This window comes from Crinia signifera, chromosome 6, assembly GCF_055691185.1.
Source record: "Crinia signifera chromosome 6, ASM5569118v1, whole genome shotgun sequence".
Taxonomy (NCBI): domain Eukaryota; kingdom Metazoa; phylum Chordata; class Amphibia; order Anura; family Myobatrachidae; genus Crinia; species Crinia signifera.
Genome location: NC_139222.1, coordinates 121973974 through 121987406, shown reverse-complemented (window position 1 = coordinate 121987406; position 13433 = coordinate 121973974). Strand labels below are relative to the sequence as shown.

At 37.3% G+C, this 13433-nt stretch overlaps 1 protein-coding gene across 1 annotated transcript in view; it reads left to right on the top strand.

The window, feature by feature from the left end:
• Positions 1–1188, top strand: part of JPH2 (junctophilin 2) — a 138743-nt gene extending 137555 nt beyond the window's left edge. The window contains exon 6 of the mRNA XM_083147008.1: positions 494–1188. The gene's annotated coding sequence lies outside the window, so the exon portion shown is untranslated. The remainder of the gene's footprint in view (positions 1–493) is intronic.
• Positions 1189–13433: the final 12245 nt, after the last annotated feature.

Genomic DNA, 13433 nt, shown 5'->3' with positions numbered 1-13433 from the left:
CCGCACCGTAAGAATGCGGGAATATCCGCACCGATCAGAATAAGGGCCATTATTCGGAGCCCAAAACTTCCAATTTCAATAAACTCGAATACTATTACATTAGGCAACTTTGGAAATTGTCCAATGGTTACATACTGTAAATATCAAAATCAGAGCAAAATCGGCTCCCATTACATCCCTGCCTAGGACTCTACTCCCAGAAGTACTACACATATGAGAAAGTTCCATGACTGTGTCATTGAAGTACTTTAGGCTATTGGCAGAATACAGTAAAAGTGATTTTCTGTATTATTACAATTCTGATCAATCTGATTTTGTGTGAATGATCAATGGTATTACTTGGAAGGGTTTGAGTTATGGATGTTGGGATAGATGATGGGCAAATATGCACTTACAGTGTGTCATTCTTTTTTGATCTTTATGGATGATTAAAGATATCAATTCATGTTGAAGGTTACATAATACGTATGGTTGTGTTTTCTTTTATATTCAGGAATTATGTATTGTGAATCCGTGGATTTTCCAATCGGCCTTTCTGAGTCAGCAGTTGTCAGGAGGAAAGCCAATATGTGCCTTGATGGGTGATAAAGAAACCAAGGGACAATTGATGTATCTTCACTGATCCTAATTTGCCTGGACTATCCAAGCAATGATGTCAAGCGGATTTGTACTTCTTTCAGCTGTCACATTACACCAAGACATGGTCTTGCTTGCAAAGAAAGAATATAAAGTTGAGATATATCACTATAAAAAAAATAAAAAAAATAAAAAAATAACTATCTGTGAATGTTAGTTCTCAGAAAAAAATACATTGTTGCCAAACTTGGGTTCTGGATTTCATTACATGGACAAATTAAATACCAAGATCCATGGAGACTTCAAACCCATGCACAAGTTTAGCTTCTGTGTTTGACAAGTTACTGATTATTTATTTTCTGTGTGCAGGATATAGGTTGGCGATCGACTGTCATAGGAACTAGACAGGAGATAACATGTTTACACATTTTTCACGCTATATAAAATCATAACACCATAATCCAACCCCATGTCTTAAATGATTTCTTGATAGATTTTGCATGTGACTTTTTTTTTCTAGAAAAATGTCTGCAATACAATACTTTATAGAAGTGCACATTAGTGTTTAAGATACACATAAGAATTGAATAAAGCAGCAATCCCACTTGTATCTGTCTTTCTTAACTGTTCTACAATTCATTACGTCTTGGAGACCACTGGAGGCAGGGCTGCCAGTCACACAAAAACACAGGGCGCCCAGCTCCCAGTGTGTCATGTGTGGAGTGGAGTGGGGTGGGGTGGGGTGGGAGAGGATTTTACAGTCCATAGAGCAGATGGAGCTCAGACAGATATTTCAAAGCATCTCAGCTGTGGTTGGGTAACTAGTCCGTAACACTAAGTAGAATACAATTCATTAATATCAACATTAATAAATAGGCCAGGGAACATAGCAAGCACAGATATTCTTATAGCTTGCAATGATTTATATCAAACTCACCTCTTGTTAATGGGATTGCTGCTTTAACTTTTTCATTGTTCTTTTATTGACAGCGACTAAAATCAGGTAATCAGACGGTTATATTGGATGTTGCATGAACTATAATATTTGGATAGGCTGTAATTTTTTTTTTTTATAATTTCATTTGTTGTTTTATACTTTTTCCCCCAGGGTGGGGGTGGGGGGCAGAAACCCCATAAGAAAACAATAAAACAGAATGTTATACATATATTCTTCCATCAGTGGTAAGGTCTCATCGTGTAATGCTAGCCGAAGATGAACATTAGACTCACATTTATTTTATTCATAAGTACATAGTAAGACATCTGTGTGCCTTAATAATCATAAACATTACTTTTAATTGTTTTATGATTATGAAAAAGAGCTAAGATGACTATGGTACAGTATGTGGTGGAACACATACCTAGTTTCAGGGGTGTAACTAGATAATAGATAACTGTAGGCCCCATAGCAAATGTTTGTAAGGGCCCCTATGTACCAACCTATAGTGATAAATTAGTTTAACCCATGTAACTTACACAGGGAAGGTGGGCCCCTCTCAGCTCTGGGCCCCATAACAGCTGCACCTTCTGCACCTATGGTAGTTATGCCCCTTGCCTGGTTTTATGCTATTACTTTACTACTGATTTGAAATGAGTATGTTTTTCATACAATTTAATTATTATTAATAGTAAATTATAATATCTAGTGTACAATATCATAATTATTTGGGAGGTTTTTTATTTATATGATACATAAATTCTCCTATGTTTTTATTGTTGTATGTATGCCAGAGATCTGAAGCACACTAGTGCAGTGTTATCTATCCTCAGTCCTTAAGGCACATTAAAGGTCCAAGGGCCTCATTCTGGTTCTCCTGCTCCGCTGTGCTTCCGCACAGGGAAGCGATGCTTAGTGCACATAAACCTTTATGCGCATGTGAAGCCACTTTGTCCGAGCGGGCACGGCAAATTAATTATTCACCATCTGTTCGCAGCAGCAGTGTGGTTCGGGGCATGGGGCGGTGGGCCGTGGTGGCGCCCATGGGAACGCCCAGCATTTCATCAATGTTTCCATGAAAACTCTGGGTGTTCCCATGGAAATTTGCCCGTGACGCGGGTGCAGTGGGGGGGGGCATCTGCCCGCCCTCTTCCTCTACAGGGATCCCGCAGATCTAATACACCAGAGAGGTGTCTTAGATCTGCGAGCGCTGTAGAAATCATTCGATGGTCAGTGACCATCGAATGATTTTGCACCCACACACAAGGCGGCAAATGGATGTTTATGCAAAACATCCATTCGCATGGGTGCAGGGATATTTAGCATGCGAGTGGGGGTGAGTGGTCAAGCAGGTTTAGAGGTCTCGCAAAGCTGTGAAATTCGCAGCTTTGGGAGTCAACCAGAATCATCCCCCAGGTGTCAAGCAAAGCTATACTTAAGGACAGGAGACTTAATTAGAACTTTATTTATTCATCTGTGCTCAAGTATGGATATTCTCAAGCCCTGATTTGTTAGTGTGACTTGAGAACTGGGTTTGGGAAACACTGCACCGGTGGGTTTATTTTTAAATGTCATTGTCAGTTGTATATAACTTAATATAAACTATATACAAATTATTGAATGATTTTTACACCGCAAACAGTTCTGAACGTCAAGTTCAGTGAATTAATGTACAAAAATGACTTCCATGTACTGACTCCCTGAAGTACAGGGTCTCTGATGGATATAACAGTACCGCAGTCCTCTCTCCCCTCACTACTCAGGCTAGGTCAAGTAGGCAGAGCTGCTCTTGATTTACTCTCTTCTCTGAAGTTCCAAGTTGAAATTGTTTTTAGGAATTATGAACTTATAGTATATTATTTTAATTTATAATAACTCATTTAACTCTATACAGGGTTAGTCTAAAAGCTCATAAACATTCGATGAGATGGGTTTTAGAATGAAATGTCCAATAATATATGTACGGATGGTGTATTGGTTAGCATTACTGCCTCATAGCGCTGAGGTCATGGGTTTGATTCCCACCATGGCTCTAACTGTGCGGAGTTTGTATATAATAAATAAATCCTATTAGTATGCCCAACTACAGGAGATCATGGTTCAAATTTAAATGTTTAAGGTAAAAAGTCAGGTAATAGAAGACCTACTGTATGATGATAGTGATGTCAAAGTCACATGATCACCTGGGATGAAGTCTAAGCTTATGAACTGTTTTAATTTTCAACCTCTATTTTTATTTTTAAACACTGCATTTCACACACACACACACACACACACACACACACACACACACACAAGCAACTTTCAGTGACATTATCTGCACTGTGTTTTTTTTCTTGTTGGATTGTTACATTTCATCCCTTACAAAATTTTGCTATGGAGACTACAAATGCCTCCATTGCAATTCTCAGCACAAGCAATCACAATCACTGTCCCAATATCATAGGCCAATCATATATTAAGTGTGTTTTGGAAGTTTGTATATTTTCATTGTTTGTTTTATATAAAGCTGGATTTATTTGCAGAAGAGATGGCCTGTTGTGCCAACCCCAGTAGATGGCACCCCTAGGCACATGCCTAATATGTTTTGGGAAACCACCTACACGTGCACATCATTAAGCACCACCAGCATCAGTAAAAACTGTAACTGCAATTCAGATCATGTCCGCACCCACCATGTGTCAGGTAAACTTTCTCCAGGTGGGATGCTTGCTTTGTCACAATTCATGGGTAAATGACATTCAGGGTAAATTTACTAAGATGGGAGTTCTTTTAAAGATGGTATGTTGCCCGTAGCAACCAAACAGATTCTACATCTTATGTATTTAGTACTTTCTAGAAGATAATAGAATCTGATAATTTTCAATAGAACTCCCATCTTAGTAAATCTACCCATAAGTAGAGATGGCAAGTATGGTTTACAGAAAATGACACAAGCAGCATTTATACAAAAAAAAACATTCTATTATCACGATTTTAGCCTGATCTTTATTAGAAGTTCCTGGATCTACAGTATGTGTTATCGTCTAAAATGCTGGCTAGCATGGCTAATTATACCCCTTTTCCTCCTGCAAAAAATAACCAGAGATTTTGTGCTGTGACACGCATCGACCCAGGTTTTTTGCTAGTGGAAATGAGTACCAAGGCAAAATCTCAGGTCGACTGACACAGGTCTCCAACCCGGTTAGTTACCTGGTTTGGACCTGGGATGCTCCCGGGTCCAGGGGCAGTGGTAAAGGGTAACCCAGGTCGCATTGGGTCCCGTTCACTGCAATGTAAAAGCCGACACTGGGGCAGATGTATTATAGCGGCGCTTATCGTGCCGCTATAATACTTCCTGCTTTGCCTCATTAGTGAGGTGGAGCAGGAAGGAACATCGACAAGATGTATTAACATCTTGTCTGCCGAAGCGGGGGAGCGCTAACTCCGCCCTCCGGCGATGTCCCCTCCTGGAGATAGCGCATCAGTTTACACTGATGCGCTGTCTCCTGTCCCCCGGTCGGCTCGACTGGGCATGCGCGGGATCTCACTGCTCATGCAAGATCCCACAGCTAACAGCAGGGACAGCGCTGTTTAGATAGGGCTTCACCAGCCTGCTGCTGGCAAAGCCAAAACCGTCAGCGGTCAGAATGGTCATCAAAGCTGACCGTTCATACATTCGGCCCACTATCATTTAGATAGCAGCGCCACAATGGACAGGGGCGCTACGCGCCCCTGTCCTTTACCGCACGCTGGCTTCGTCATACATGGGGGAGAAGAGGTAATAGTGCACATAACGTGCGTCGATACCCCTTCTCCCTCATATCGCCCCGTCATACATCTGCCCCACTGGGAGATGCTCTCATCTCCCAGCGCCACCCTGGCCCCTCCTCCCAATGATGTCACCTTCCTGGCTTTATGCTGGGTTAGGCTGCTAGTGGGAAAGAGGTTGCAAGCCAGGTCGCACCCAGGTACAAAATCCCAGGTGAGACCCGGCTTGCATAGTGGAAAAGGGGTATTAGAGAGCACACATGGAATGCATTAGCTGTAGTAATTTACCACAGCTCATTGGAAATACATGTATGACCATACAGTACACGTAAAAAGTGCAAAAAATGATCTTAGCTGAAGCTTACTGAGTCTAAATGTCTGTATAAATTTTTCTTGCTCTGAGCTGCATTTCAAATGTATTTATAAGGCAAAAACATTTTAACTTCCCTTATGATATGGACATTTTCACATATTTATTTATGATTGCTATAAGTTGCCTTTACACATTGGCTGTACTTGTATACATTATACTTAATGGCCCTCTTCGAAAGTCATGAATGTGATTATTTATTAAGTGTGGACTTGTAAAGGAAAGTTTTCTTTAAAACGAAAAAAGGAATAATGATAAATATGTTTACACAGTTTGTTGAGTCATTTTATGAGTAAATATTGGAACCTGAATTTGTTAGTGCAAAATGTAGTCTGCTTATTAGTTAGTATGTCTTTGAAATGGACAGGGAGTATAAGACACAGAATATGGGGAATAATATATGCCCTACTGTAAATTATAAGGATATTATACATACCCAAAGAGGCCACTAATCATATAAAGGTACAAGCGACAGGCCAAGTTCTTTGATGCAATTTATATAAATCAGAGGTGATGTATGATGTCTTACAATAGATATAGGGGTTATTCTGATTCACTCGGAAAGGCACAATCACTCTTGTATGGAAAATCCATGTGCACTGTGAAAATAAAATAAATCTTATATTAATGGTTTGGACAATATTTGGGTTAAATAATAATCTGCCAATGAAAAATAATTCATTGAAGGCTGGCATGACTGCTTTATGGTCTTACCATTATACTGTTTTAAAGGCCACAAACATTTATATATATATATATATACATTTAAGGTGTACTTCTGATGCCTATTGCTGTTCATTATAGACTGTCAAAATAGTAATCTTTTCAACAACTAGAGCTGTAACCAGTGATGGATGGGATTGTGTTGCATACACTTTTGTACAATTACCTTATAGCTTGAAAGCAAGTTATTACCTGCTATACTACACTTTAGAAGACTTGTACTGGGGTGGGGACATTCTAATTGAACCTACCTGTACAAGCAGATTTATACATCCCAGCATGCCCTATTACAGCTTTGCTATCAGAGCATGATAAAACTGTTGCAGTCCATCCACAGCAGCTGGAGGGCCACATAGTGAATACCTCTACTCTAGGATAATCCATTTGTCATACTGTCCAACAATTCAAATAGCAAAATTGGAATACAAATTACCAAATCCCTTAATAATCTCCATTTAAAGATTAAGAACATCATCAAATTCCCTGAAAAAGGCTCCATCCGAACCAAAATTTTGGAATAAGGGATTTTCTTTTTCATTTAAAATGGAGTATACAGTATCTGTCCTCTATTGGAAATAGTAAGAATACAGACCTTAAAGTAAATGTAATAGTATAGAGGAGGCAGGCATCAGCGACTTCCCTATGAATTTACCTGATGTTTTAAAGAGGCAATCATTTAAAGAGCAAAGCAGACTTACTTGAATTAGCAGAATACTGCATTATACAGGCTATTACTTTATATATACAGGTTGAGTATCCCGTATCCAAAATGCTCGGGACCAGGAGAATTTTGGATAACGGATTATTCCGTATTTCGGAATATTTTAATATTTCAATGATGTATTTTGAAGTATCTTGCATTTATGCTGTATAAACACATAATATACACACAAATATATTTTATTACCACATAAAATACACACAAATATATTTTATTTGTTCAAAAAACAAGGTTTCAAAACGTGAAACAAAATGTGTGTACTATCTCAGCACTGAATTTGAATGCCAAGCAATCATTTTCTTGTACATATATAGTGCCAGTTACATATCATGTCCTCAGTAGTGCTGTTACAAATGTCCCCAGTGAGTTTTTAGCAAAAAAAATTTTTTTTTTCACTTTCTGGAATGTCCGTATTTCGGAATAATTCGGATAACGGATATTCGGATACGGGATACTCGACCTGTATATATATATATATATATATATATATATATATATATATATATATATATATATATATATATATATTTTATGTTATTTATTTAAATTGATTATCCGTACTATTGATACTTTACATCAGGGATGGGGAACCTATGGTCCTCCAGATGTTGTTGAACTACACATCCCAGCATGCCCTGCAACAGTTTTAGCATGGCCAAATAGCAAAACTGTAGCAGGGCATGCTGGGGTGTGTAGTTCAACAACAGCTCTCAGACCAAAGGTTCCTCATCCATGCTTTAGATATATATTTTTATATTGGCATTGCTGCCTCACATTGCTGGGATTATGTCTTCCTATCTCAGAATGTTCTCTCTGTGGTAGCACAAGTTTACTTCTAGTGCTCTACTTTCCTCACACATGGCGGAATGCAGCAAAGTTAAAACTGGGGCCAAACCTTAGACAATTCTGATTTTGGAGGTTTGGGTGGTTTTCAATTTTGCACCAAGCTCTGCAAAGCAATTCATTCAAGAGCTTGGATGCGGTAGGCAATGTCATCTGTAGATGACGTTGCCCAGTAGATGACTATGGGCTTCTTATCATATTTCCTCCTGAAGGGGATCTAACTGAATCCCTACCAGCACCCCCACAGCATGAGGGTCACGCGAAACATGTGTAGATGGACTCCTGCATCCAGTTGTAGACTTTACCTGCAGCTTCCCATGTAAAGTCCGCCACCCAGCTCAGGGTCAGTGAAGCCAGATGCAGTCTGTAAGACTGCACTGCCTTCACTGTGACTGGCAGTGGTTCCTATTGGTAGTTCTACCTGTCAGTCACAGATAAAAAAGGCAGTCCCATTGGGAAGTGTCCCCTCTCGCTGAGGCTACAAGGTGGCTTCCTGTAGGAATTCACTCCCTGCTTATGGTTTTATGTAGGAAGTGACTCCCTGCCTTATCCTGCAGCAAATCCTATGGGCTGCGCATGGGCAGTTTCATTGTGCCAGCATTGGGACCAAGGACAGGTAGCTGTCTCCCCTTCAAGTAGGTGGAAGTGGCAGCCCCCCTTTCAAATTTAAATAGGATCAGTTACCGCCTGGGTCCTAAACCTAGAAATCCTTTTATTGCACAAGTCACCTCTTATACGGATAGCTGTCCTTTGTGATTTTTTTCAACTATACTATACTGTATGTGAGTATCGAGTTACTATTAATCATTGAAAACCAACAGTCTTAAAAATGCGGATAATTAAAACTGAGCAGCAGTATAAGGCACTGGGGTGTATTTTTATGGGTCATGACTTAGAGAACAATATAACCTATTTGCGAAAACATTTTATATTATCCTTTTTACACTAAAAACTCACATCCATCCTGGGTTATTGAACATAGTTTCAAGCCATGTCACAACTCCTTGAAACCTTGTTCACACTGAAGTCTGGAGCAGAGCTATTGCCAGATCATCCCTTGTAGATCATAAATCCTGAGCAGCAATACCTTGGCTCTCTGCTACTTAGCTTGACCTTGATTGCAAAAGTCACATCACACTTTCACACTGCAAACTACCCAGGTCAGTCCTGGGTTCGACAATGGTCGAATTTGCTTTGGGAAAAGCAAACTTTGTATAACATATAAAAGCAATAGAATTTACCTTCTATGTGTGTAATCAAGAGAGAGAGACAAATACTAAAGACATCTAAGCATTTGGCTGCAAACAAACTAATGGACATTTAGAACTCTGAAAAGGAGATTTAATTAGTGCTAGTGATTTTGTGTTGGAATGTTACCAAAAGTGCTGATTCACGAGTCCCAAATAGTATGTCGAGTGGTACATACTGTACAGTATACAACAGTAACAGAGGAAAAGCCTAGTGACAAGGTGTAATAATATAAGTGGATTATGATACCGTGCAGGAAACTATTTTGCAAAGACTGATGTTTAGTATGTGTCACATATTTTGATTCCTTGTGTAGTTCTTTTCGAAACAACAAAAAGAGCAAAACACTGTAATGATTGTGTTACAGACAATATAATTACATTTTTGTATAATATAGTACTGTATTAGGTTTTCTTTTTTACAATAAACACCTAGATTGTTTTAATTACCCTAAAATACATCTATAGATGCTGCTTTTAAAAGTGGGTTTGTGTGTGTATGTATAACTATATATATGTATATATATATATATATATATATATATATATATATATATTCCAAACAGGCCGGCACTCCTACCTTGATATATAGGGGGAAATTTACTAAGATGTGTATTCTACTTCACATGTGATGTTGCTATGGGCAACCAATCAGAATCTACTTCTTATTTATTTAGCACCATCCAGAAGATAGTAGACAGGATCTGATTGGTTGCCCATAGCAACATCACATGTGAAGTAGAATACACATCTTAGTAAATTTCCCCCATAGGGTCTTGTTAACTTGCCTAGGTGCCCTCTCCGGTGGACATATTACAGTCCCAACGTACAGGGAATCAATGATGAGCATCATTGATTCTCTCTCTATCTCTCTCTCTCTATATATGTGTATAATTAAATTGAATCCAGTCTTACAGACCAATACTCCCAATGTGTGTGAAGCCACATAAGGTCCTGTGTAGTTGAGTAGTCTAATAGTGGCACCAACAGTTGTGTTGGGCCCAGGCACTCAGAGAGGGTGTGGCCATTGCATGAATTTCCAGTAAATACTCTCAAAGAGTACTTCCCCTCATGGCATCACTGTTCTCTATTAGTGGTTAAGAACAGATAAGCATCTTATTTTATCATTTATCAATTATGTTCTAGATGTAATCCCAATAAGACTTTTTTACTTTTAATGTTCCTGCTGCAAATTGAAGCCTTTTTATGTCTGCCTTTGCAGCCATTATTAGAAGAGTTTAATCTGGTCTCTTAGTTGTACCTAGTCAGTACCCAAGCGGAGCTGGAGGAAGATTTCTATGAAATTGAGAATTTTCTGCTCACTTCCTGTCACGTGACTGGTTGCCATAGTAATCACATGACACAACTTTAATTCAATAGAAGAAACTTGGATCAATACCATAATGAAAACTAAAAAAATGGGCAGTTTGTATCCTTAAAAATATATAAAAAATGTTTGAGTACATGTTTTTTTTATGGAAAAGATACAAGGAATATAGATATTAAATATATCTATCAATATTTTAATATATTAAGCTTGAAACAGATAAAAAATAAGCCTGGAATTTCCTCTCTATTCTCTTTCTCCACGAAAATGGGAAAATTACATTTTTACATTTTATTTCACACTTTGTAACAAACTATCTTTTCATGTCACAAGTATAAACTCTGGTGCTTAAAAACAATATTGAGTTATGAATACTGCCACCTTCTATAGCTGCATAAATATTGTAAATGGTAATATATTGTGTCTCTTTTTTAAGAAGGAATAATTTTACACTGTAGTTCTCCGAGGCATATGTAATCGAGCAAAGCAATGCCTTCTTGGAGCAAAATTACGTACGTATCTTAAAAATGTGTGCACTGAGTGTTATTGTTTTGTTTTATTATTATGTGTTTTTGCAGATAATTTTGCTGCTATGCTAACACTGAATAGTCACCCATTTTTTTTGTTGTAGGTGCCAGCAATGGAATTGCTTCTCCTGTTAAAATTTCTCACTATTTGCAAATAACTGAGCATAAGCACTGTTCTCCAGATCTGTTGTACACTTTCTGCCCTGTGTTTTTGTTAGTGTTAAAATAATTTTTAATAGCTGTAAAAATCATTTGTCTGTGACATCTTAGTTTTTGATGTTTTATTAACATTTACATACTGTATGCAATTTAAGGGAAATGTGAGCAAAAATATTACAGTTGCATGTATTTGCTTATTACTCTTTTTGTGTATTACAACTCACACATAACTACTGATATTTTGTTGTAAGTCAGCTTGCAGAATATTGGAGGCCTTAATTTTCTATATAGGCATCATCACATGTATGGGCGAAACATGTCGTCATATTGGTTGTGCCATCGACCATACCCCTGAAAGAAATCTGAGAAGACAATTAATGAAACATTTAGCAAACTGTACACTACAATATGGGGGAAATGTAATAAGGTGAGAGAATCAGAAAGAGATTTGGAAAATGTTGAAAATGGTATTTGAACCTCATTGTTATTATCTGTATATCATCGTCCATTGTTAGATGTACTGTGCTGTCTTGAGGCTCAATAAAAACATTTTGAAAAAAAAAAAAGTGGCAATCATTTACACGGCAAATCAAACTGGTTTTGCAGTGCAAATGATTGCTGCTTCAAAAAAACTGGAAATTTCTTACCAAATCTCTCACTTTCTGACCTTTCTGACTCTCACCCTATTACATTTCACCCTATGCTTCATCTTTAAATATAGTAGCTGTCAAGAAAAAAAAAATTGTTTACATTTTGAAAATTAATTATTAACAATTATATATATATATATATATATATATATATATATATATATATATATATATATATATTCCAAAATTCATCAATGGTTCAGTATGGCTCTACTGTATACAATAATGCCTGGCCTCTTTCAAGCAGTAATTGAGGTTATCAATTCCCCACCCATGTCTGCTTCCTAATGCATGTGATCATAATGCAGCACTAGACTGTACAGTACTATAGTAGGGCTCAGATGAGGAAAGGGCACCTTCAAGTAAGAATAATTATTCATTTTATTTTAATTTGCTAAAATCTACACAAAATGTAAGTAATTTTTTTTATGCGCCCATACAGTGAAGATCTTTTACCTCCAAACATCACATTTGCAAATCAAAATGTGCCCAATTAAATACTAAAATACTAGTAATGGCCTTCAAAATGGCTGATTGTTACTGTACACTAGTAATCTACTGGCACAATTGGTGAAATGTAACATGTTGGACAACCTTGGTCACAATTGATCGGTGAATGACATACAGTACAGTCAATTACTATTTTTTAAACAACCACCGGCGAATGTAAGGGCTACATTGCTCCTTAAAAGCAAAAAAAATAATGTTTTTTTGTCACTTTTGCAGCCCAGTTAAAAATGAAAGTCACCATCTGCTCTAATGCATGACATCTACAATATGTCATGCATTACAGTGTCCTAATAGTCCTTGTAGTCCTGTAACACTGTAATTCCCATCACATCTACTAAATGTGATTATAACTATTTGTGTTAGAATACTCATTTTCAATAATAACTGCTAAACGTTAGAGATCAAAAAATATAAGAACGTTAATTAAAATGCAGAAATGTGGAATTTTGATGGTAAATCAATGTTAAAAACATTTTCAAACTTTTTAAAACCCACGAAATTGCCTAGCAAAAGAATAATTGGCAGTTATGCACAGTGTACTGTATAGAGTGCATATTAGTACAAATAATGTAAATGGCCTAATTAACACAGCTGAAACTTTGCCAACTCAATCTGATAATACAATTTTAAAAATAAATGTTTTATATTGGTCACATGGGTTAAATAACACTCTAATGGAATTATTTAATGAGTTGCAATTTGACAACAATGTAGTTTTTTGGCAATATTTGCCACAAGATATAAAAGTGCTTTGACAAATAGTAGCTGATTAAATAATCCGCTAAGATTTACGTATATTCTTTTACCTCAAAGCTTTCAGCATTTGTGGCCTAGATTTGTTTTGGTAATTAGATGATTCAGGAATTAAGGTGAACATTAAATATCATCATTTTGTATTGAAATGTATGTAAAATGGTCCATATTTGTCCTGTTAAATGTTTTTGGACTATGTGCAATAATAAAACCATCCAATGCTCACTTTATCCTGTGTGTTGGGTTATTTGAAAGAATAACTGTCAGGACTATACATTAGTCTAGGGGGGCTGTCATGACTATACATTAGTCTAAGGGGGCTGTGATGACTATACATTAG